Genomic DNA, 24343 nt, shown 5'->3' on the forward strand with positions numbered 1-24343 from the left:
AACCACACACACAACCACACACACAACCACACACACAACCATAGCACCACCCACAAACATAACCACACACAACCACACAAAACCACATATACAACCACACACACACACACAACCACACACACAAGCACAGACACACACCACACACACACAACCACACACAAACCCACACACACACACAACCACACAACCTCACACCCTCCCACACAACCACACACACAAGCACAGACACACACCACCACAGACACACACAACCACACACAAGACCACACACACACACCACATACACAACCACACCCAAACACACACACAACCACAACCACACACACAACCACACACACAACCACACCCAGCCACACACAGAACCACAACCACACACATAACCACACACAACCACATACACAACCACACACACACAACCACAACCACACACACAACCATGGCCAACCACACAACCACATACACAACCACACCCACAACCACACCCACAAACACACCCATTCCCACAACCACAACCACACCCACAGCCAACCACACACCCAACCACACACGCACAACCACACACTCAACCACAACCATACACACAACGACAACCACACACACAATCATACACAACCAGAATCACAACCAGACACACACAACCACATACACAACCACACACAACCACACACACACAACCAAATATACACACAACCACACACATAACCACACACACAAGTACACCCACACACACAACCACACACACACAACCACACATATACACAACCAGACACACACAGCCACACACACACAACCACCCACAACCACACACACAACCACACACATAATCACACACACACAACTACACACACACACAACCACACCCTCACACACACCCACACACAAACCACAACCACACACACACAACCACACACACACACCAACCACTAACACAACCACACACACACAACCACATGCACACACAACCACATACACAACCACAACTACACCCACCCACACCCACAACCACACCCACACTCAACCACACATACAACCACACACACACAACCACACACACAACCACAACCACACACAGAACCACGCACACAACCACAACCACACACAACAAAACACACACAACCACACACACACACCCTGCCCCCGGCTGCTCACTGCCTATCCGCCTAGGTAGCGCGATCACAATCAGTTTCACTTTCACGCAATCGTGATCAGTATCACTTTCACGGCCACGTTTGCTGTGAAAGTGTTCCCGTTTCTAGTTTTAATCAGCATTCACTCTTGTTTCCCAGTGCTTGACAAGCCAAACTCTACAATATTTAATCAGCCTGCAAGTCTCCTGTCACCCATACCACAACCACACACAAACACACACAACCACACACACCACCACAACCACACACAACACACAACCACACACACACAACCACACACACCACCACAACCACACACAACACACAACCACACACACACAACCACAACCACACACACACACAACCACACACACAACCACACACACACACAAAACCACACACACACAACCACACAAACACAAACACAAACACAACCACACACACAGAACCGCACACACACACAACCACACACACACACAACTACACACACAACAAACACCCACAACCATAGCACCACCCACAAACATAACCACACACAACCACAACCACACAAAACCACATATAACACCACACACACACCCACCCAGAACCACACACACAACCACACACACAACCACACACACACTGACACACAACCACACACACAACCACAAACACAACCACACACACAACCACACACACACACAACCACACACACAACCACACACACAACCATAGCACCACCCACAAACATAACCACACACAACCACACAAAACCACATATACAACCACACACACACACCCACAACCACACACACAAGCACAGACACACACCACACACACACACAACCACACACAAACCCACACACACACACCACATACACAACTACACCCAACCACACACACAACCACAACCACACACACAACCACACAACCTCACACCCTACCACACAACCACACACACAAGCACAGACACATACCACCACAGACACACACAACCACACACAAAACCACACACACACACCACATACACAACCACACCCAAACACACACACAACCACAACCACACACACAACCACACACACAACCACACACAGCCACACACACAACCGCACACACACAACCACAACCACACACAGAACCACAACCACAACCACACACACAACCACACACACTACCACAACCACACACACAAACACAACCACACACAACCACACACACACAACCACACACACAACCAAACACACACCACAAACACACAACCGCACACACAACCCCAACCACACAACCACACAATCAGACAACCACACTCACAAGCACACACACACACACACACAAACACACACACACAACTACACACAGAAAACCACTCACACACAACCACACACATAACCACACACAACCACACACAACCACACACACAACCACAAACACACACACACAACCACAACCACACAGACAACCACACACACAACCATGGCCAACCACACAACCACATACACAACCACACCCACAACCACACCCACAAACACACCCATACCCACAACCACAACCACACCCACAACCAACCACACACCCAACCACACACGCACAACCACACACTCAACCACAACCATACACACAACCACAACCACACACACAATCATACACAACCAGAACCACAACCAGACACACACAACCACATACACAAACACACAACCACACACACACAACCAAATATACACACAACCACACACACAAGTACACCCACACACACAACCACACATATACACAACCAGACACACACAGCCACACACACACAACCACCCACAACCACACACACAACCACACACATAATCACACACACACACAACCACACCCTCACACACAACCGCACACAAACCACAACCACACACACACAACCACACACACACACACAACCACTAACACAACCACACACACACAACCACATGCACACACAACCACATACACAACCACAACTACACCCACCCACACCCACAACCACACCCACACTCAACCACACATACAACCACACACCCACAACCACACACACAACCACAACCACACACAGAACCACGCACACAACCACAACCACACACAACAAAACACACACAACCACACACACACACCCTGCCCCCGGCTACTCACTGCCTATCCGCCTAGGTAGCGCGATCACAATCAGTTTCACTTTCACGCAATCGTGATCAGTATCACTTTCACGGCCACGTTTGCCGTGAAAGTGTTCGCGTTTCTAGTTTTAATCAGCATTCACTCTTGTTTCCCAGTGCGTGACAATTTTTAGAAAGGTGACCCCGGGGGCGGCAGAAGATGTCTGACTGACCCCCCCTAGGTCCACCCCTCCTTCGAGAAGGAGCCGAGCGGTACGGAGAGGCCTCCGGAATGAGGGCCCTCTCCGAGGATCGTACAGCAGAGTAATCACAACACTACAAACGGACACCACACAAGAGGTCAAGTTCTTGAGCTTTTATAGAGAATAAAGGTTGCGGGTTCTTGGCAGTATATACAGATGGATCGAGGGATCCGTAAAGTCTCGACAAGGGGGGTAGGTAGCGGGACAGTCTAGCTTCTGGACGGAGGAAGGGATACCCTACGCACAGCTCTCAATCCTCGAGCCGGGGGGTTCCGAGAGGCTCGAGCCGCGGCAGCGCCAGCAGGCTTACAAGATGGTTCAGCAGGTAGGCCGCGGCAGCGCCAGCAGGCTCTCAGATGGTTCAGCAAGGGAGGCCGCGGCAGCGCCAGCAGGCTCTCAGATGGTTCAGCAAGGGAGGCCGCGGCAGCGCCAGCAGGCTCTCGGATGGTTCAGCAAGGTAGGCCACGGCAGCGCCAGCAGGCTCTCGGATGGTTCAGCAAGGTAGGCCGCGGCAGCGCCAGCAGGCTCTCAAGAGGGTTTCGGGTTACAGGAGGGATGAGTTCGTCTGGTGTCGGCCGTGACAGCGTCAGCAGGGCTTCCAGTCCAGGATACAACTGGCGTCCTACTCCGGGGCTGGCCCAGATATAGGACGGGGGTCCTTTGATGTCCGGACCCTCGCGCCTGGGGGCCAGAGGGGCCGGGATGATGGTGTCCAGACACCCAGCAGGGGGGTGGAGCCAGCGCCCAGGGAGGCCGGATGGCGATCGATACCAGGCGTCCGGGGACGGCTGGAGGCCCATCGAAACTCCTCTTCCTCCGGGGTCTGTCGAGTGGCCACTCGACCACCTGGGTGGATCTTGGTGCCTCGATGTCGGGGCTTCGCTGGGGGCCGAGGCTGGGGCCGAGGCCACGTGGTTGTGACGTGGTGGGCCCAAGATGGAGTCGGGCACGGCCTCGTGCTTAGGTCGTGATGGGCCTACGCTGGAGCCAGGCCGGTGATGGGGGACCGGGATGGTAGCCGGACCGGTGGTGTTGGGGCGTGCAGGATCGGGCCGAAGGGGCCGTCCGAGGCCCGGTGGAGGGCTGATGTTGTTCTGGGCCCGCCATGCGGGGGCGGTAGGACCACGCCAGGAGGCCGGGTCCAACACGCGTCCCCCCCAGCTGAAGGCAGGGGAGAGTCACCCATCTTCTTGGGGATTCTCCTCGCCGAGGCGGAAGAATCTGGAGAGGCCGTCAGCATTGGCGTGGTCGTTGCCAGGGCGATGCTCCACAGTGAAGTCCATCCCTTGGAGGGAGATGGACCAGCGCAGCAGTTTCTGGTTTTCTCCCCGCATCTGCATTAACCACCGCAGGGGCTGGTGGTCTGTCTGGACTCGGAAGTGGGTGCCGAAGAGGTAGGGCCGGAGCTTCTTGAGGGCCCACACCACAGCGAAGGCTTCTCTCTCGATGGTGCTCCATCGCTGTTCTCTTGCCAGTAGGCGTCGGCTGATGAAGGCCACAGGCCGGTCGATTCCCTCGGTGTTAACTTGTGACCGGACCGCCCCGATGCCGTGCTCTGAGGCGTCGGTTTGGACCACAAACTCCCTGCTGTAGTCGGGGGCCTGGAGCACAGGGGCGGTGCACATGGTGGTCTTTAGGGTCTCAAAGGCTGTCTGGCACTCGGGGGTCCAGTGCACCTTCTGTGGTAGCCTCTTTGAGGTCAGTTCTGTGAGGGGCCCCACAATGCTCCCGTAGTCCTTTATAAATCGCCGATAATATCCAGTGAGCCCCAGGAAGGCTCAGACGGCGGTCTGGGTGACCAGGGGCTCCCAGGCCCGGATGGCGTCTATCTTTGGTTGGAGGGGAGCCACTTGGCCGCTCCCTACTTGGTGTCCCAGATAGGTCACGGACCCTTGGCCTATCTGGCACTTACTGGCTTTGATGGTGAGTCCGGCCCGCCGCAGGGCCGTCAGGACTGTCCAGAGGTGGGTCAGGTGCTCATCCCAGTGGAGGCTGTACACGGTAATGTCATCGAGATAGGCGGCACTGTACCCCTCTAGCCCGGCCAGCACCTGGTTCACTAGTCTCTGGAAGGTTGCCGGTGCGTTCTTCATGCCGAAGGGCATCACTTTGAAGTGATAGTGGCCATCTGGTGTCGAGAAGGTCGATCGCTCTTGTGCACCCGGGGTAAGGCCAATCTGCCAATACCCTGCCGTGAGATCGAAGGTGCTGAGGTATTTGGAGGCCCCTAGGCGATCGATCAATTCATCCGCCCTGGGGATGGGATGGGCGTCGGTCCTGGTGACTGCATTCAGTCCCCTGTAGTCAACACAGAACCGGAGCTCCGGAGCTGTTCCGGGGGTGGCGGCTTTAGGGACCAGGACAACGGGACTGGCCCAGGGACTGTTGGAGGGTTCGACTACCCCCAGAGCCAACATCTTGGCCACCTCTGCTTGGATGCAGGCCCGAACCCGGTCGGGCACTCGAAAAGCTCTGTGTCTTACAGGCGGGCTGTGTCCGGTGTCCACATCGTGGACACACCACCGGGTGACCCCCGGAGTGAGGGAAAACAGATCCGCAAACTGCCCCAGCAGCTTCCGGCAGTCCTGTTGCTGCTCTGGGGTCAGGGTAGAGGAGAGCCGGACCCCTTCGAAGGAGCCGTCTTTCTCGGTGGTGCTGAGGAGATCTGGCAGGGGTTCGGAGTCGTCTTCAGCTCCGTCATCGGTTGCTAGCAGCAGGCTCAGTTCAGTGCGTGCAAAGTGTGGCTTGAGCCGGTTAGCGTGCAGAACCCGGAGGGGGTTCCTGGGGGACTCCAGGTCTACCAGATAGGTGACGGGGCTCTTGCGCTCCACCACTTTGAAGGGCCCTGTCCACTTGTCCTGGAGGGCACAAGGTTCGACCGGGGACATGACCCAGACCTGCTGGCCCGGCTCGAATTCGATGGACGAGGCGTTCTGGTCATACCAGCGTTTTATCTCCTCCTGACTAGCTTCCAGGTTGGCCTCGGCAAGTTCCCGGAACTTCCGAGTCTGATTGCGGAGGGTCAGGAGGTACCGGTAGACATGAGGTGGGGCATCTCGACCGGCTGTCTCCCAGCCTTCCTTGACCAGGCTGAGGGGGCCTCAGACCGGGTGTCCGTACAAGAGTTCGAAAGGGCTGAACCCCAGGGACTTTTGGGGTACTTCTCGGTAGGCGAACAGGAGGCAAGGTAGCAGGACATCCCATTTGCGCCGGAGTGGTTCTTCCAGGCCCTTGATCATCCCCTTCAAGGTTCTGTTAAATCGTTCCACTAGTCCATTTCCTTGGGGATGATACGGGGTGGTGAATTTATAGGTGACCCCGCACTGTTGCCATAGGGACCGCATATGCTTCGAGATAAAGTTGGAGCCCCGATCACTCACGACTTCTCGGGGGAAGCCGACTCGGGAGAAGATGCTCATGAGGGCCCGGCCCACCACGGGGGCCGTGATGGTTCGGAGGGGGATGGCTTCGGGATAGCGAGTAGCATGGTCCACCAGGACGAGGATGAAGCGGTGCCCCTGCGAGGTTCGAGGGTCCAGGGGCCCTACGATGTCTATTCCCACTCGCTCGAAGGGGGTAGTCACTACGGGGAATGGCTGGAGCGGGGCTTTGACTTTCCCCCCGCTCTTCCCGCTGGCTTGACAGGTCGGGCAGGTCCTGCAGTGGTTATGCACATCGGTGCGCATTCTGGGCCAGAAGAAACGGGTCACCAGGTGGCTGTAGGTTTTGTCCTGCCCCAGGTGCCCGGCGAGGGGCACGTCATGTGCTAAGTTCAGGAGGAAGTCTCTGAATCGGAGGGGTACGACCAGTACCCGGCCGGCCCCTAGCTCAGCAATCTTTTGCTCACTGTAGAGAAGGTCGTTGTCCCAATAAATCCAGTGGGACCCCGCGGGGTCTCCAGCTGCTTGAGTAGCGGCTTGCTGTCGGATCCCCTCGAGGGAGGGGCAGGTTTTCTGTTCCTGCCGGAACTGTTCGCGGGTGGGGCCACCTTCTTGGCGCCATTGAGCGAGTTCTGGGAGGTGTCCGAGCTCAGTGAGGTCTTCTTGGTCGAACCCTTGGGGGCCGTGTTCGGGGTCGGCGTCCTCAGGGACGACGGGTGGCGGAGGTGCGGGCCACTCTGGCTCCTCGGTCGGAGCTCCCCCCACTGGGGTGGAGGCTCGGGCGGTCATGGAGCGGGTGGTCGCACAGACCCACTCGGGAAGGCCTAGCATCCCCAGGTGCTCCCATCGCTCAACGCTAGCCCAGGGGGAACTTTCTAGGTCGTTCCCAAGGAGGCAGTCCACGGGGGCATCATCGCGGACAGTCACTTTCAGCACGCCGGACACTCCCCCCCACTCGAAGGGGATGCGGGCCATTTGGCACAAAGTCTCCGAGTTATCCGCGGACCGGACTGGGCACAGGACGTTAGGAAGGATCTGTTCCGGGGTCACCAGATGGCAGCGGACCGCTGTCACGCTGGCTCCAGTGTCGCGGAGGGCTTCGGTCCGGCGACCATTGATGGTGACCCACTGGAGGTATTTCTGGGTGTTGCCGGGGATCGGGCCTCGGGGGATCAGGTCGTGAGTTCCCAGGCAGGCTAAGGTCATGGCGGCGGGCTCCCACTCGGCCTGCTCGGGGTTGTCGTCCTCCTCTTCACTCCTTTCTTCACCCAGGGTGGCGGCCGCGATCTGGCGGGCTGGGGGACCGGTAGTGCCGGGTCGCTGATTCATCGGGCAGAGGGGGTCATTCGCATAATGACCCTGGCACTGGCATCTGTGGCATGTAACCTCCGGCCTAGGGTTGGAGACGTGGGGGTAGGGGAGGACCCCTGGGGGGCGTCTCGACCCCGGCTCTGGCCGCCTCCGCCGCCTCGTGGTCGGTGGTTCCCCGGGGATCCCCGGCCGTAGTCTCCCATCGGACTCCGGGGAACCCGGGTGCTCACCCATCTATCCGCCTCGACAGCGAGTTTTCGTGGCTCAGTCAGTTTGCTGTCGAGGAGGTGTTGTCGGAGTTCGATGAAGCAGTTATTGGAAAGGATGAGGTCGATCAACTGCTGGTAGGTGGTGACCTGGCAGCCCCGAATCCACCCTTCGAAGGCTCTACTGTAATAGTTCACGTACTCCACCCACGTGGTACCGGGGATCTTTCTGCAGTCTCGGAATCGCTGCCGGTACATCTCGGGGGTGAGTCCGTAGCGAGTGAGGAGGGCGGTCTTCATGTGCTCGTACGAGGTCATCTCGGTATCAGGGAGCTCCAGCAAGGCGTCTCTCCCTTCGTTGATAAGCTTCCCCCACAGGCCGGCGCCCCAGTCCTTGAGGGGTACTCGATGGGCGGCCATGGCGACCTCGTAGGCTTTGAACCACTGTTGGATGTCGTCGTTCTTATAGTACTCCTTGACGACATCCTTGGGTATGTGCACCTTCGTGTCCACCGGGGGGTGTGGGGTCTTACCCCCGGAGGTGGCAGTCTCGTTTGCCTTGGCTTTAAGTTCCATTTCTTTGAGGACGCGCTCGTGCTCGAGCATGAGTTTTTTTTCCTCGAGGGCTAACTTCCTTTCTGCCAGTTGGAGTTCTCCTTCTTGTCTGAGTCGGGCCAGATCCAACTCGTGGAGCCGGTTCCTCTCTCATTCTCGGGCGTCTTCGTGGGGGAGGCCCGTGTCTGGGTTTGCGGGTCTCCCTCCCGCTGGGTTTGTCTCATCCTCCGGGCCTCCGTTCGGGCCCAGGTTATCTTCACTCGGGGGTGGCGTCTCGCCGGCGTCCACCCAGGCCTGCAGGGCCGTTTTAAAGTCTTCTTTGGTGCTTAAGCCAGTGGTAGCGATGCCTAGGTCTTTGCAGAACTGCTTTAGCTCCTTGTGACTGTAATCTTCCATTTTCTCTTTCTGGAATTCTGTGCTCATGGTCGCAGTGGGTTTTTCTGGGTAGCGAGTGAATCACTCGCTGTACGATCTGCGTGGGCTCGGATCCCAGCGCTTGCCACCAATGTTAGAAAGGCGACCCCGGGGGCGGCAGAAGATGTCTGACTGACCCCCCCTAGGTCCACCCCTCCTTCGAGAAGGAGCCGAGCGGTACGGAGAGGCCTCTGGAATGAGGGCCCTCTCCGAGGATCGTACAGCAGAGTAATCACAACACTACAAACGGACACCACACAAGAGGTCAAGTTCTTGAGCTTTTATATAGAATAAAGGTTGCGGGTTCTTGGCAGTATATACAGATGGATCGAGGGATCCGTAAAGTCTCGACAAGGGGGGTAGGTAGCGGGACAGTCTAGCTTCTGGGCAGAGGAAGGGATACCCTGCGCACAGCTCTCAATCCTCGAGCCGGGGGGTTCCGAGAGGCTCGAGCCGCGGCAGCGCCAGCAGGCTTACAAGATGGTTCAGCAGGTAAGCCGCGGCAGCGCCAGCAGGCTCTCAGATGGTTCAGCAAGGGAGGCCGCGGCAGCGCCAGCAGGCTCGCAGATGGTTCAGCAAGGGAGGCCGCGGCAGCGCCAGCAGGCTCTGAGATGGTTCAGCAAGGGAGGCCGCTGTAGCGCCAGCAGGCTCTCGGATGGTTCAGCAAGGTAGGCCGCGGCAGCGCCAGCAGGCTCTCGGATGGTTCAGCAAGGTAGGCCGCGGCAGCGCCAGCAGGCTCTCAAGAGGGTTTCGGGTTACAGGAGGGATGAGTTCGTCTGGTGTCGGCCGTGACAGCGTCAGCAGGGCTTCCAGTCCAGGATACAACTGGCGTCCTACTCCGGGGCTGGCCCAGATATAGGATGGGGGTCCTTTGATGTCCGGACCCTCGCGCCTGGGGGCCAGAGGGGCCGGGATGATGGTGTCCAGAAACCCAGCAGGGGGGTGGAGCCAGCGCCCAGGGAGGCCGGAGGGCGATCGATACCAGGCGTCCGGGGCCGGCTGGAGGCCCATCGAAACTCCTCTTCCTCCGGGGTCTGTCGAGTGGCCACTCGACCACCTGGGTGGATCTTGGTGCCTCGATGTCGGGGCTTCGCTGGGGGCCGAGGCTGGGGCCGAGGCCACGTGGTTGTGACGTGGTGGGCCCAAGATGGAGTCGGGCACGGCCTCGTGCTTAGGTCGTGATGGGCCTACGCTGGAGCCAGGCCGGTGATGGGGGACCGGGATGGTAGCCGGACCGGTGGTGTTGGGGCGTGCAGGATCGGGCCGAAGGGGCCATCCGAGGCCCGGTGGAGGGCTGATGTCGTTCTGGGCCCGCCATGCGGGGGCTGTAGGACCACGCCAGAAGGCCGGGTCCAACAACAATCCAAACTCTACAATATTTAATCAGCCTGCAAGTCTCCTGTCACCCATACCACTCCATGCATTTTCTCCAATCCACGTAGATATCAGTGGTACAGACAAAGGTAACCAGGTTTCTTATCCTTCCTTCAAGCAATAACCAGAATACTAAACTGCATTTGTGCCCCACTTAGTTTTAAACAGCAAACAGTTAGTCTAATCGGTTTGTTTCACAGAGGTTGTGTCTTAGGAGAAGGGCAGTGGCACTCGCATGGCACTATTTGCTAGTGTGTCCAAAAGAGTTGTTAAAAAAAAGGTTTTATGAAAAATGGACCCTTCAGATTTCACCAGAATGCTACATTTCTGGTTTGTACATTTACCTTACCTATAAATTCCTGTAACCAGGACCTGTAAGTTAAATGTCACTAGCAAACTGCAGCTCCCATTGTGCTACTCCCAAAAATGTCATTGAAAAAATATTTACTAATTAATTCAAGCATTCCATCCGTCACTTCTTGTATACTTTTTATTGACAGTAAAAGATAGCCATACTTTGGGTGCTTTGGACCCATAACCACACGAGGCCATGGTCCCAATGCACTTGCTGCACAATTGATAGCTACACCTTTCAGAGGGGACTCTTGCCCTGCACCTTGCAGCCATGGGCCAGTGTTGCAAGGCCCAGAACAGCAGGCTTCCTCCCTTGGGCCTCTCAGCACTGGACCGTGGCTTGTTGGCCTTGGGGAGGATGGCCCTTTCCTGGGCCTTGCAGCTCTAGATCATGATTGTGCAGTGCATGGGAGAATGAACTAGTGGCCTAGTAATGTCGCCATGAGCCATGATGCAAGAAAATGATGCTGGACAGTAAAACACAGCCATCATCTGGGTGCATTGGATCCCTAACTTCCATGATCCCTGTTACCACAGCACCTGTTGCACTACTGATAGTTATCCTTCTGAGAGGGGCACCCCATGAGCCTCACAGCCTTATTCATGGGCTGGTGCCTCCTCCCCTGAGAGTCCAATCATGGCCGGCTGCGAGGCCCAGCTCTGGAAAAATGTCCTTTAGGCCCATGGAAGAGAGGCAAATTAAAAGCATCTCCTAATTCTTGTTCACTGGCTGCACGTTAAAATAAAGCCACCATTTGGAATATTGAGCACTTAGGGGCAGATTTACAAGCCCCTTGCAACACTTTTGTGACGCAACAGACGCATGAAAAAAAGACAGCAAATTTACAACGTGACGCATCTAGGGAGATGCGTCATGTTGTAAAGCCCTGCGTCACATTATACCTGCGTCAGGTAGAACGTATGCAGGTTGGGCGTTCCCATGCAGGAAAGCCTTGTAAAAGTGACGCCGTGAAATCTAAAAGATTTCACTGCGTGACTTTTAGGACGCCACTGCGTCAAAACCTTATGCCTGCTTGAAGCAGGCATAAGGAGTGATGCAGTGTATTGGGAATAGGCCGCAACTCGCGTTGCTGGAGTTGCATCGTACTTGTGACATGACTCCAGCAATGTGTGATTTTTTTATCGACAGATGCATCAGAATTTCTGACGCATCTGTCAATCCTTGCGTCATAATGCGCCGTATTGTAAATACCGCGCATCTATGGTGGTGCAAGGGTTTTTTCACACAGGCGCAGGGAAACTGACGCATCTATACAGATGCGTTAGCAGTTTCTCGTAAATCTGGCCTAGTGCCAGTGCACCTGCTGCACTACTGTTGGCTATGGCCCTGACTGACGGCTATGCCCAGGCAGAGAGGGAATATACAAGGCCCCTCTAATTTGCATAACGTGTGAAATCACAGGACATTACATCACAGGACATGGACTCTGACATGGACCCATGCACAGAGCCTTAGTACAGAGCTGTGAAGCAGCTTCAATAGGGCCCACGTTAAGTGCGCCCTCAAACATAGTGCATAGCTGAGAGGATTAGGGGAGGGAGACACTAACCTACTTACCTGCCAGCCCATAAGCATAGCTCAGAGGCTTAAGGGGAAGGGCCCTCCCCAAGGCCTTGCAATGCTATACCATTACTATGAGGCATAGGGTAGGTTCCTTCTCTCCCCTACACCTTACAACCAGGAGCGTATCCTCTATTAGGATGGAGGAGCATCGCCCCACTGCCCAAAATGCCCCCCATGGTTGAAAAATAAAATGGTAATAAAGTTAGTTTATTACCATTTTATTTTCCATCCTCGTCATTCTGAACTGAGTCTTAGGATGGGTCGGGGCCACTGCAGCTGAGTGACAGCAGGGAGCTGGGCACCTCAGTTTAAAGTGCGCATGTCTTTTTGGCCGGCTCTCTTGTGACAGCCAGCCAGACATGCGCACTTTAAACTTCTCCAACCCAGCTGTCTTAACACAGCTGGGTTAGAGAAAGCACAGGCCTCCAGTGCTCTTGAGAGCGCTGGGAGAGGGCGCTCTCGCCAATCCTGGCGCATCTCTCATGCTGGTTACCAGCATGATAGCAGCACCATGATTGCTTAAGGGAATTTACTGGAGCGCGAGGAGACCGGAGCGAGGAGGGCATCTGACATCGGTAGGTGTGCAGCTAGCAAGGTAAGTGTTTTACCTTTTTTATTTACACACCACTCACCTTGCATGCATGCACGTAAGACACCAGATATGCCCGCCCCCGCACTCTGCCTACATGCCAACTGCCGCTGCTCACAAACATGATCTAGTGCTGCGAGGCCCAGGAAAGGAAACCATAATTGGTGGGGCAGGGGGAGCTCTACAATCGGTCTAACAACAATTGAGTAGCAATGCAATCCCAGGGGAAGGGTATTCTGTCTGGTCCCCAGTCATCACAGTGTAGGCCAAAGACTGTGGCCAATTCTCCATTACCACTTCAGTGGACAAGTTGTGTATTTGTAGAAACACCACACATGTGGAACCACGTTGTGTGTGCAGAGACGTCAGGAGATATTCATTGGGAGTAGGGGAACCATGAGTCACATATCAGATTTTTGGTGCTTCATTTGAAATCTGCCATGTTAAAAGATAAGTCAGCGGGAGATCAAGTTTGTGAATGTGATTACTTTTTATACTATATTTAAGTTGGAATACCTTTACCACCTCCTGGAATAAGCCTTGACTGCTCACTATTGCACATTTTAAGCAAAAACTTTAGAAAATGAACTCTGGTATCCAATTAGAATGAAATAGTCTTCAGCTTTCAAACACCAGCGGTAAATATAAAGATCTACCATGCATAGTGTTCATTAAGTACCCCTACCTCAGGACCTGGTCCATGCGGTATGTTTTAACCTTAGATGAGTGAAACAAACAACATGTGCTAAAGCTAGGTAGGGCTCATAATAACAGAGTAGCAATTTCCTGGAGGACCAGCCCCTTCACCTTGTGATCGGTATCACTGACACCCAAGTTGTAGTCTAGTGAACTAGGTGGAATTATGGAGCTAGGAGACACATTCTTTAAATGCTGGCCTCCCAGTTGGCCAAAGTGTGTGATCTTGCGCAACCACTTTTCTGAACTGATTGCCATGGCCACTAGAATTATGAGGCTTCTGCATTTTTCACATAATTATAGATTGTCCGCATATGCCACATAATCCATCATCTCCCACATAGGGGCCGATTCCGATTCGGTAAACCAAACGTACGACCAAATCGAATCCATAGCCCTTTCCGTACGACTCGTAGAATTCCGTCCGAATCGGGTAGTACGATTTGTTTGACAAATATACGACCGAATCGTTGCGAACCTTATGAAAAGCAAGGGAAAATCCGTACGACACGGACCCTCACAATGAACCGTACAAATCGTAAACTTGATGTACGACCCAACAAGTGCGATCCGGACTGGGGAATGAGAACGCGATTCATACGGAAAACGTCGCGTATGAGCGATTTGTACGGAGAGGCACACAATCACATACACACCGCACCCCTGCAATCATGGGGTGTATGCACCGTACCCCTACGCACCGTACCCTGCAATCATTGGGTGTATGCACTGTACCTCTACGTACCGTACCCCTGCAATCATGGGGTGTATGCACTGTACCCCTGCAATCATGGGGTATACGCACCGTACCCCTGCAATCATGTGGTGTACGCACCGTACCCGGGGGGGAAATCTGCTTTTCCAGATGTTTTGAGCTCCCGTAGAAAAAGAGTCGTACGGAGTGTTGACGAGACAAATCATACTTGCTGGGTCAGGAAATGCTGCTTCGATCCGTGCAGACGTCGCAAACTACGTGTTACGAATGCGATTCATACGGATTTTTAAGTCGTATGGTCTTTCGTACGATTCGTACGGAGATCTGCTTTGGGTCTGAATCATACTTCATCGTACGTACGGGGACGTTTAAGGGTACGATTCGTACGGGAAATATGCTCCGTACGGCTATTTGTAAAGGATTTTACAGAATCGGAATCGGCCCCATAGTGTACCGATTTTAACAAAACAATATTCTAGCTGAAATTGTTCAAAAGTTACTATAAACACAGCAACATGTGAACAGTCAAAGAGCCTGTGCAAATCTTTGCCTGTGACCTTTCTGTAGCTTATTGCTACATTTGCATGTTAAGCTGGCACTAATGAGATGCAACTAATTCCTAGGCAGTGTGAACAAGTTTATAATGAAATAATACTATCATTAAATGTGCCACGGTGCACCACATAATTTTCCTTTTCTTACCACATAATTTACTCAACCTTGTCACACAATTTACCCTCCCTGGCTGCATAATTTCAATAGCCCTACTGCTCAGCTGCTCCCTTTGTGGCAAGATTGGGAGAATTTTTGTTCAACAAACTATGGGGCATATTATCAAGAATGGCGTTAAAATTATGGCTGCTCAAGCGGCGATAATGAGCTTGCTAATATGCCCTTGTAAATCCCCATAGAAGCCCAGGTTAACACCAGAACCTGGACTTCTGTTGGAATTCACAAGAGCATATTATCAAGCTCATTATCGCTGCTTTAGCGGCAGTTTCCTGCCGCTAAAGCGGCAATAATTTTAACGCCATTCTTGATAATATGCCCCTATGTGAGCTTGGGTAAATAATACTCTCTCACTCTGTGCCTCGTCCATTGAACTGACAGTATGGCAGCACATGGAAACAGTCTTAATGTGAAAGATAGACACCAAGGCGTACTTCCTGGCTCTGGCTCAGCTCGAGGTCCAATTGGAATCTCGATCCCAGAACGAGTCAAGCTTTAAAGTGGCTTCTGCCTGCCACCCTTTCTTTACTCAGGATGTGGCGTTATGGCTAGAGCTGCCAACTTTGAACTGAGGAACCGGTTCCAGTCTTGGCATCAGCTCAACATCCTGTGATTCTGGGCAAACCACTTAACCCCATGTGCCTAAGCAAAGAATGTGTCCTTGTTTATGTAACTGGTACTCATGTAAAGCGCTCCAATGCCTTCGGGTTGAGTTCACCAAATGTAAAACTGCAAAAATGGTTTTTGTTCAATAAACAACCTTTACAACGCAGTCATTACATTGCAACATCCTTTACATCACATGTCATTACAACGCAGCCATTACATTGCATGTCACTACAACGCATGTCATTACAATGCATGTCACTACAATGCAGGCATTACATCGCAAGTCATTACAACGCACACCATTACAACGCATAGTACCTTAACACTATCCGACACTTACCATACTGTTGCACTCACTGGAGTTAGAATAGTAATTATTACCCCTATACTATCCAACACTTACCTTAAATGTGATGTAATGGTATGCATTGTAATGGTATGCGTTGTAAAGGTATAATGCGATGTAATGGAATGCGTTGTAAAGGTAGTTTCTGAAAATGCGATGTAATGGCATGCTATGTAAAAGAATGCGTTGTAAAGGATGTTGCAATGTAAAAACTGCGTTGTAAAGGCATGCATTGTAAATGTATGCGTTGTAACTTCATACATTCGCAGGCTGGTACAAAAATAAACAAAATCACCTAAAGCCGTTATTTTTAGCCCTTATCTGTACATACTTCAAACAGAAAATACAAATAAAAAACACTTTTAATTGTTTTTTAAAGCAGCACAATTCCTGACTAATAATTCAATCAAACAAAGGCAAAAAAGTCATGTTACAAATGAATAAATAAAATACGATTTTCTTTAAAGTCCCATTTAGTAGCCTGTCCAGGCCTTTGCAGACACTCAAAACAACAACAAATGGAGGGCATTTTTCTCTTGAAAGGTGACAACCCTATTTGCATCCCAATAGTTAAAGGGGATCCTGAACATTCATGGCTCAGTACCCCTCCTGTGCAGAAATGCCCCCTTCCAGACGCTGACAAGCATCTCTTTCACCTCCATGGTGCAGGACCCTCCTGTGCAGCAAGGCCTCATCCCAGACACAAACAAACATCTCTTACAACTGCATGACGCAGGAGCCCTCTGGTGCAGCAAGGCCCCCTACCTGATGCTGACAAGCACCTCTTTAACCTGCGTGGCCCAGGGCCCCTCCTGTGTGGTAAGGCGCCCTCCCAGATGCCAGAGCTAGACTGGGAACCACAACCAGCCCTGGCAGATTGCTGTTCGGCCGGTCCTGGGAGCAGGGGTTGGTGCTAGCTAGAAGCACTACTCGCTCTTTTGTTACAGGAGGGCCGATATTGAAGTACTGCTGTAAAACTGGCCTCCACGAGCACAAAACTGGCCCCACCCCTCCGGCCCACCTGGTAAATGCCCAATGCCCGCTACGACCAGTCCGGCCCTGCCAGACACTGACAAGCATCGTTATCATCTGCATGGCTCAGGACCCCTGCAGTGCAGCAGTGGGTGGGGCACAAAGTGTCAGCCTGGAGAAGTGAAGCACAGAGGCAGGAGGAAAAGTCTCCCGGTGCAATCCCCTTAGAAATTAATTAGAGGAGGGCGGGGCCTGAGACAGCGGAACCTGCGATGCAGCCAACAGGCGCTGTGAAATGCAGCTCCCAGGGGGGAAAGAACAGGCAGGCACAATAGTGGAACCTGCAGAACTCAAGAAAGAGGACGGCGGTAAACAGCTGGTAGGTACCGGGCTCATCACGGACGGTACAGTGGTGGCAGAGGATACATATAACAAGAAATTGGCCTACATGAGTTTGGCGATGCCGTTGGGGTCTCATTTGTCCGAAAAAACGATTTGGAATTTGGAAGCATGACGCGAAAGGTGCACTGGGTTTTTTCAGGTGGGGGCAGGTAACCGCCCTCTGGGGGTTTCCTGGTTGGCGGGATGGTGAGTCACGTACCGGCATCTCCAGCCCTGGGGGAGGGGTGCACAGGTGACGGATGGGGGTGTGCTGGGTGCAATGAGCAGCGGAAGGAACTTCAAGGGAGAGATTGTGTTTATAGAATGAGGTCAGCGAGGGAAATGGGGAGGAGTGAGGCTAATGAGATGGTGAGTTGAAATGTCGCGGGGAGAATGAAACGGTACCTGTCATCAGGAGTTAGATTTGGAATTGTTGTTAAGTTTAATACAGTTCATTTGTATGTTTGCAGCCTTATCCTAATAAATGGCCTTTTACGCTTCTGTACAGCTTGGAGTGTGGTGATTGCACGAGCGTCTCTTCCACAGCTCTTCGGGGGCTGAAAGAGGGAGAGTTGCTTCTTCTTTGAAGGTTCCCTTCCCTTACACATGCCTGGGGGGGCCGAGGAGAGGGAGGCCCCTCCCCTGGGCCTCGCAGTGCTGCAGCATAGGCGCGAGGCACAGGCGGGGCTGGGGGGACACTGGCGCGAGGCCCATATTGGTGGGCTGAGTGCGGGCCCTGGACAGCTGCGCATGCCTAGCGCCAGCCCTGTGCTGTGAGCGTGAACATGGCCGTTGGCATCACTGCCTGTAGAGCCTGTAATGTCTCTCAGTGTATGCACTGCTGTTTGTACCACTGCCTGTATGCATGTAATGTTTGTGAGTCCGCGCCCAGCTGCTTGCCTCACTGCCTGTAGAGCTTGTAGAGTCTGTCAATGTGTGCACACTTATTTTTACCACTGCCTGTAGAGCCAGTAATGTTAGAGTGTGTTCCTAGCTGTTTGTGCCACTGCCTGTAGTCGAGCCTATAAAGCCTATAGGAGGGGGTGCTTCATCCCTTGTCCTGTGCCAGTGGGTATGTTTGCCACAGATGGGTCGTGTTAGTTCTGTTAATCTGTCACGTTGCAGAAAGGTTGTACATTTGAGCCATGACACCTTTTTAAAGCCATCTGGGTCAGAAGTCACTTGGCTGTGTTTTCTCTGAGCGGATTCCCACACCCTGGGGCAAATCTATACGAACGTGCCGCAGCGCGGCTCCACAAGCCCTTTGGCTGCGCCACGCTGCGGCACTTTCAGAGCACAGGAATGCAACATATCTACAATGATATGTGGCATTCCTGGGCTCTCCCCTGCGCCGGCGCAGAAACAGCTGCCATGCGCGGGCGCAGACACCCTTGCACCATGGTGCAAGGATGCCTGCGCCATGGGGAGATTGCTTTTGTGACAGCAACACCCATGTCCCGCGCCTAACACACAAAGGGGCAGATTTATGAAGGCCTGGTGCCGCCGGTGCGTCACTTTATTTGACGCAAAGGCGACGCAAATAATGCGCTCTATTTACAACGTGACGCATCTAGGAGATGCGTCACGTTGTAAAGCCCTGCGCCATAAGGAGGTATTCCTGCGCAGGGGGTGGCGTTCCTGCGCAGGAACGCCTCCTAAAAGTGACTGAGTGAAATCTATGAGATTTCACTCAGTCACTTTCAGGACAATGCTGCGTCAAAACCCTGCGCCTGCTTGAAGCAGGCGTAGGTCTTGACGCAGTATTGTGGAGATGGGTCATCCCCGAGCCTTGCTGGAGCTGCGTCGCGCTTGCGACGCAGCTCCAGCAATGTGCCACCTTTACGGCACAGATGCGTCACGCATCTGTGCCGTTTTTGCCCCATGGTGCGCCGCATTGTAAATGCGGCGCACCATGGGTGGCGGAGCAGCGGCGCAGGATGACTGGCGCATCCCTGGGGATGTGCCAGTCATCATAAATCTGCCCCAAAGTTTTGCGTGAACAGGTGCGATATTTACAAGCACAGGTTCAGTCATGCAGGGTGACTTTACCTGTGCTTGTAAATATCCTTTAGCAGGCTGCGCCACCTGATGCACAACGTGATGCACCAGCGGCGCATGGGGCTTGTAAATCTGCACCACTGCACTTTGATTTACTTCAATTACGTCATCATTGCGTCCCTTTTAAGTGATTCAGCTTCTGGCAATATCTTCAATATACAATCTGTGGATGTGAGACTTGAACCCCTCCTGCCTCTGCGGTCTCAGACTGGGGGCCGGTTTATGGAAACAGACTGGGGGCGCCTGGAACTCTTAAAGTGAGAGTCCAGGCGCTGGCTTCAGGGGGCTGGAGTGAGCAATGTTTGTTTAAGGAGGTTGAATTCCACGTGGCCCCAGGCTACAAAGTGTTCCTGAGATAACATGCACACTTGCACAGTATTCACATAATCAAGGATATCGGTACCTATCACACCTTTCATGAAGCCCGGATAGCTCAGTCGGTAGAGCATCAGACTTTTAATCTGAGGGTCTAGGGTTCAAGTCACTATTCGGGCGGAGGAGAATTTTTTTTTTTGTTATTCAGCAGATTTGAAATGGAGGTTTTTAACAGAAAGTGATTTTGCTTTTTACTCTTTTATTTCGATCGCTCTAACTTTTCCTCTGTTATCATTCGGGTTTCTTAAAACAAGTAGCGAATCCACCTATTATAGAAGTTTCCACTTACATTTAAGAATCAGACATTGCTTTCTGTCCACGCGGCCAACTGTGACGTCCAAAATTCTGCATTTAATACATTTATGGTCTCAGTGATTGAAAACGTAGGCAGAGCCCTCTGATCACAAGCAAACTTCTAATTTATACCAAACCACACGTCCTGTCAGTGCTGCAAGGGGACTGTGTCGAACTTTGTCACCAGTTTATATTGTATTTCCCTGACCACGATTGTCTGCTCACTTTTCGGTGGAACCCCTGATAATACTGTTTGTAACAATGTGTCAAGAAGATTTCTCCACTAGAGAGGGGAGATTTGTTTTCCATCTGATCCCACTTTTTATTTCCAGAACTTTCACTTTTTTTGCCACAACTTAGATTCAATGATAATAATAAAGTAATGAACTATTGTGAGTTACTTTTTTCCAAGGGAAAAAAAAGTGTTTCCGCCCGGTCTCGAACCGGGGACCTTTCGCGTGTTAGGCGAACGTGATAACCACTACACTACGGAAACCCATGTGAATGGCCAGGGGCACCTTTAGCTGCAATGAGAAGAGAGCCCTGCAGGCAGCTGGAGAGACGCAGAGGTATTGAAGCTTTTCTAAAGTTCTCTCACTGAATGCACAGTACTCAATGCTGCACAAGCATCGTCTCTCACTGAATGCACAGTACTCAATGCTGTACAAGCATCGTGTCTCACTGAATGCATAGTACTCAATGCTGCACAAGCATCGTGTCTCACTGAATGCACAGTACTCAATGCTGCACAAGCATCACCTCTCACTGAATGCACAGTACTCAAGCAAGCATCGTGTCTCACTGAATGCACAGTACTCAATGCTGCACAAGCATCGTCTCTCACTGAATGCACAGTACTCAATGCTGCACAAGCATCACCTCTCACTGAATGCACAGTACTCAAGGGTGCACAAGCATCGTGTCTCACTGAATGCACAGTACTCAATGCTGCACAAGCATCGTGTCTCACTGAATGCACAGTACTCAATGCTGCACAAGCATCGCCTCTCACTGAATGCACAGTACTCAATGCTGCACAAGCATCGCCTCTCACTGAATGCACAGTACTCAAGGGTGCACAAGCATCGTGTCTCACTGAATGCACAGTACTCAATGCTGCACAAGCATCGTGTCTCACTGAATGCACAGTACTCTGGGCTGCACGAGTAAGAGATCTCTCACTCAATGCACATTTCACTCATCGCTGCACAGGTGAGCAGACTCTCAGTGACTGCATGTCACTGAAAACATCAGCGCACGCGAGCTCTCACTGGATGCTCGTGCCTGAACCCTGCACAGCTGAAATACCCCTCAATGAATATGAGTGAAAGCTGCAGAGCTGTGACCTCTCTCACTGAACCCAGATCACTGACCCTGCACAGCTGAGTGCACTACACTCACATCTAATAGGAATCTCACTGAACACCAGTGACCGATGCACAGATAAGAGCTCCCTGTGCACACGGGTAGCTTTCACTGAATGCAGATCACTGAACGCCGCACACCTGAGGTCTCTCACTGAAGGGAGATCCTTGGACCTCTCCCTGTCACCCTGGCCTCGGTCTCTCTTGTAAGTGCATCTTTGTTTTGTTCGTTTCCTTACCTTGTGGTTTGCAAGACAGTTGGTTAACTTCTATATGACACTTTCCTGTGTTGTGGATTTTCTGTAAAAGCATCGGTAGGATGAATGTGAATATAAATAGCGCCTCAATGCAACATTCACACACTCACAGCTGCACCTTTGTAGTCATGAGGGGCTGAAAAGGGAATGCCCACGAGCGCTCCCTGGTGGTCTAGTGGTTAGGATTCGGCGCTCTCACCACCGCGGCCCGGGTTCGATTCCCGGTCAGGGAAAAGTGATGTTATTACTCTTTATTTCACAACTGTTCGATTGATTGTGCTTTAGGTGGATTTTTAAAATAGAATTTCCGGCTGAGGAGTCTGTTTTAATGGGAATCAAATAAAATAAAAGAATTTTTGAAATAAGATCTGGAGCTTTCGAGTACTCCCTTTGGTGCACCGTCCTTTTACACAAGAATTTCATGTTTAATCACACTGATTACTTAATGATGGGCCCAATATTCGAGGCATGGATAACACATAGTTAACATTTTTAACATCTTAGTGACACAGGGTTTTTTATTAATCTTTTGATTTCTGTTGACGCCCCCTCCCCCCTACTGAATGGGTCATTGGAAGCCCTGGACACTGACTGAAAGAGGTTAAACTAAAACAATACTCAAACTACAGAAATACATCAAATATGTATAGTAATTAAGAAATACTTTTGTTAAACCACAAACATAAATCGAAATTCTATTGAGAACGTTGCAGTTTTATTTTTCAGAGATAAACCGATAAACTGGGCTACCCCACAACTCTTTTTAGGTTTCGCCTATTATCATTCGCTTGCGAATGTAATAGGCGAAAATTCAAGGGCTCGATCGACTCGTCAAACCACTGCAGTTTTTCCACAGTGCATGTGAGGGTCACGTGAGCATGTGAGGGTCACGTGACCACACAAGCACGCGCATCTCCCTAATCCGCCTGCCACACTTCTCCTCCCCTCGCTCGCATTCCCGCCCCCCCCCCCCCACCAGGCTCTCCCGACCCCATCCGGCTTCCCTCCGGCCATTTGCCAGCATACACTCTCCTAGCGCATCGCGCTTTCGCACACAGGCATTAACTCCCACGAGCAGAAGGCAGGTATAGAGCGACATCTGGCATCCATCAATGAGGCCTGGCTACATTCTTGCTGGTGTTATCTTATCTCGAGTGCATAGCTCAGAGTCCCCCGGGGCAACCTCTGCAAATTGTAAAACAACACGAACAGGTTTCAACAGCTATCGGTTAGAAAACGGGTCTATTTTGTAAAGCACCGATCGCAATGATTTGTCGAGTGTGAACAATGAGACAACGCCTTTCACTGTAACGAGGCGGAGAGAAGGGCTTCATGGCGCCTGGGTGTGCGCCTCGAAGGTCCATGGAGCTCGCACACGCACTCTGCTGCAAGCAACGTTCTCGCGCGGTATCAAAAGGCATCCTTTCTCTTGACAGCATCTAAAAGTGATTTAGAGCTCCTTCATTTTCAGAGGCATCAGATCTCCAAACATTCTTAGTCAATCTCTAGTTTCTTTCTCTCATGCTCTCTCTCTCGCTCTCTATCCCTCCTTCTGTCTTTCTCTTACTTCACCTCCCCCTCAGCCTCCCCACTCCCTTTACATCTGCATACATGCCAACATTTTAGAACGAGAAAGTGGGAGATTTTGAGGTAAAAATAAGGTAAATATATTTTCCCAATTGACTTCTATAGAAGCAGAGACTTCAGGAGGGAGACAGTTATAATAAAGCACACGTTTTGCTTTACAAATCGGGAGTCTCCCGCGTGAAACGGGTCTATTGTCTTGTATCCATCTGGGTCTCTATGCCTTTTCTCTCTCTATCTGTCTTCATTTCCCTCGCTTAACCCTCTCTGTCTCCCTCTCCTCTTCTGTCACCCCTCTTACTCTTGCTTTGTCTGAACAGGCTCTGCCATAAGCTCACCGATCTAGGGGAGGAGATGTGGACACATGGCCAGAGCTGTATACCTTGGAAGTGGCAGAAACACTGCATACCTTGGCAGTGAGGGGAGGCGGGTCGGGGGCCAGGTTCCAGTTCCAGCATAAATCAACACACTGTAGTACTGAGCAATCATTTCATCTCCCAGTGTCTTCAAAAACATGAACCTGACCTTCTGTTACATTATACGGTGCTCATGAAAAGCGCTCAAATGCCCTCGGTCCCAGTAAGCAAAACAAATAAATAAATAAAAAAATATATATATATATAGTTCCGCTATATATAGAGTGACCCTAAACTATTGGAGCGCTTTTAGGCTCGGTGAGAATAAAGTTGTTTGCCCTCTTTCACAGGATGCTGAGCCA

At 52.0% G+C, this 24343-nt stretch overlaps 2 non-coding genes across 2 annotated transcripts; one reads left to right on the top strand and one right to left on the bottom strand.

Annotated features, from left to right (window-relative positions):
• Nucleotides 1–20843: 20843 nt before the first annotated feature.
• TRNAV-AAC (transfer RNA valine (anticodon AAC)) lies at nt 20844–20916 on the bottom strand. Its single transcript has one exon. It is a non-coding gene; the product is annotated as a tRNA-Val (tRNA).
• A 1286-nt stretch (nt 20917–22202) lies between these two features.
• On the top strand, nt 22203–22274 carry TRNAE-CUC (transfer RNA glutamic acid (anticodon CUC)). The gene has a single exon. It is a non-coding gene; the product is annotated as a tRNA-Glu (tRNA).
• The last annotated feature ends 2069 nt before the right edge of the window (nt 22275–24343 follow it).

Source organism: Lissotriton helveticus, chromosome 1_2 (genome assembly GCF_964261635.1).
Source record: "Lissotriton helveticus chromosome 1_2, aLisHel1.1, whole genome shotgun sequence".
NCBI classification, from domain to species: domain Eukaryota; kingdom Metazoa; phylum Chordata; class Amphibia; order Caudata; family Salamandridae; genus Lissotriton; species Lissotriton helveticus.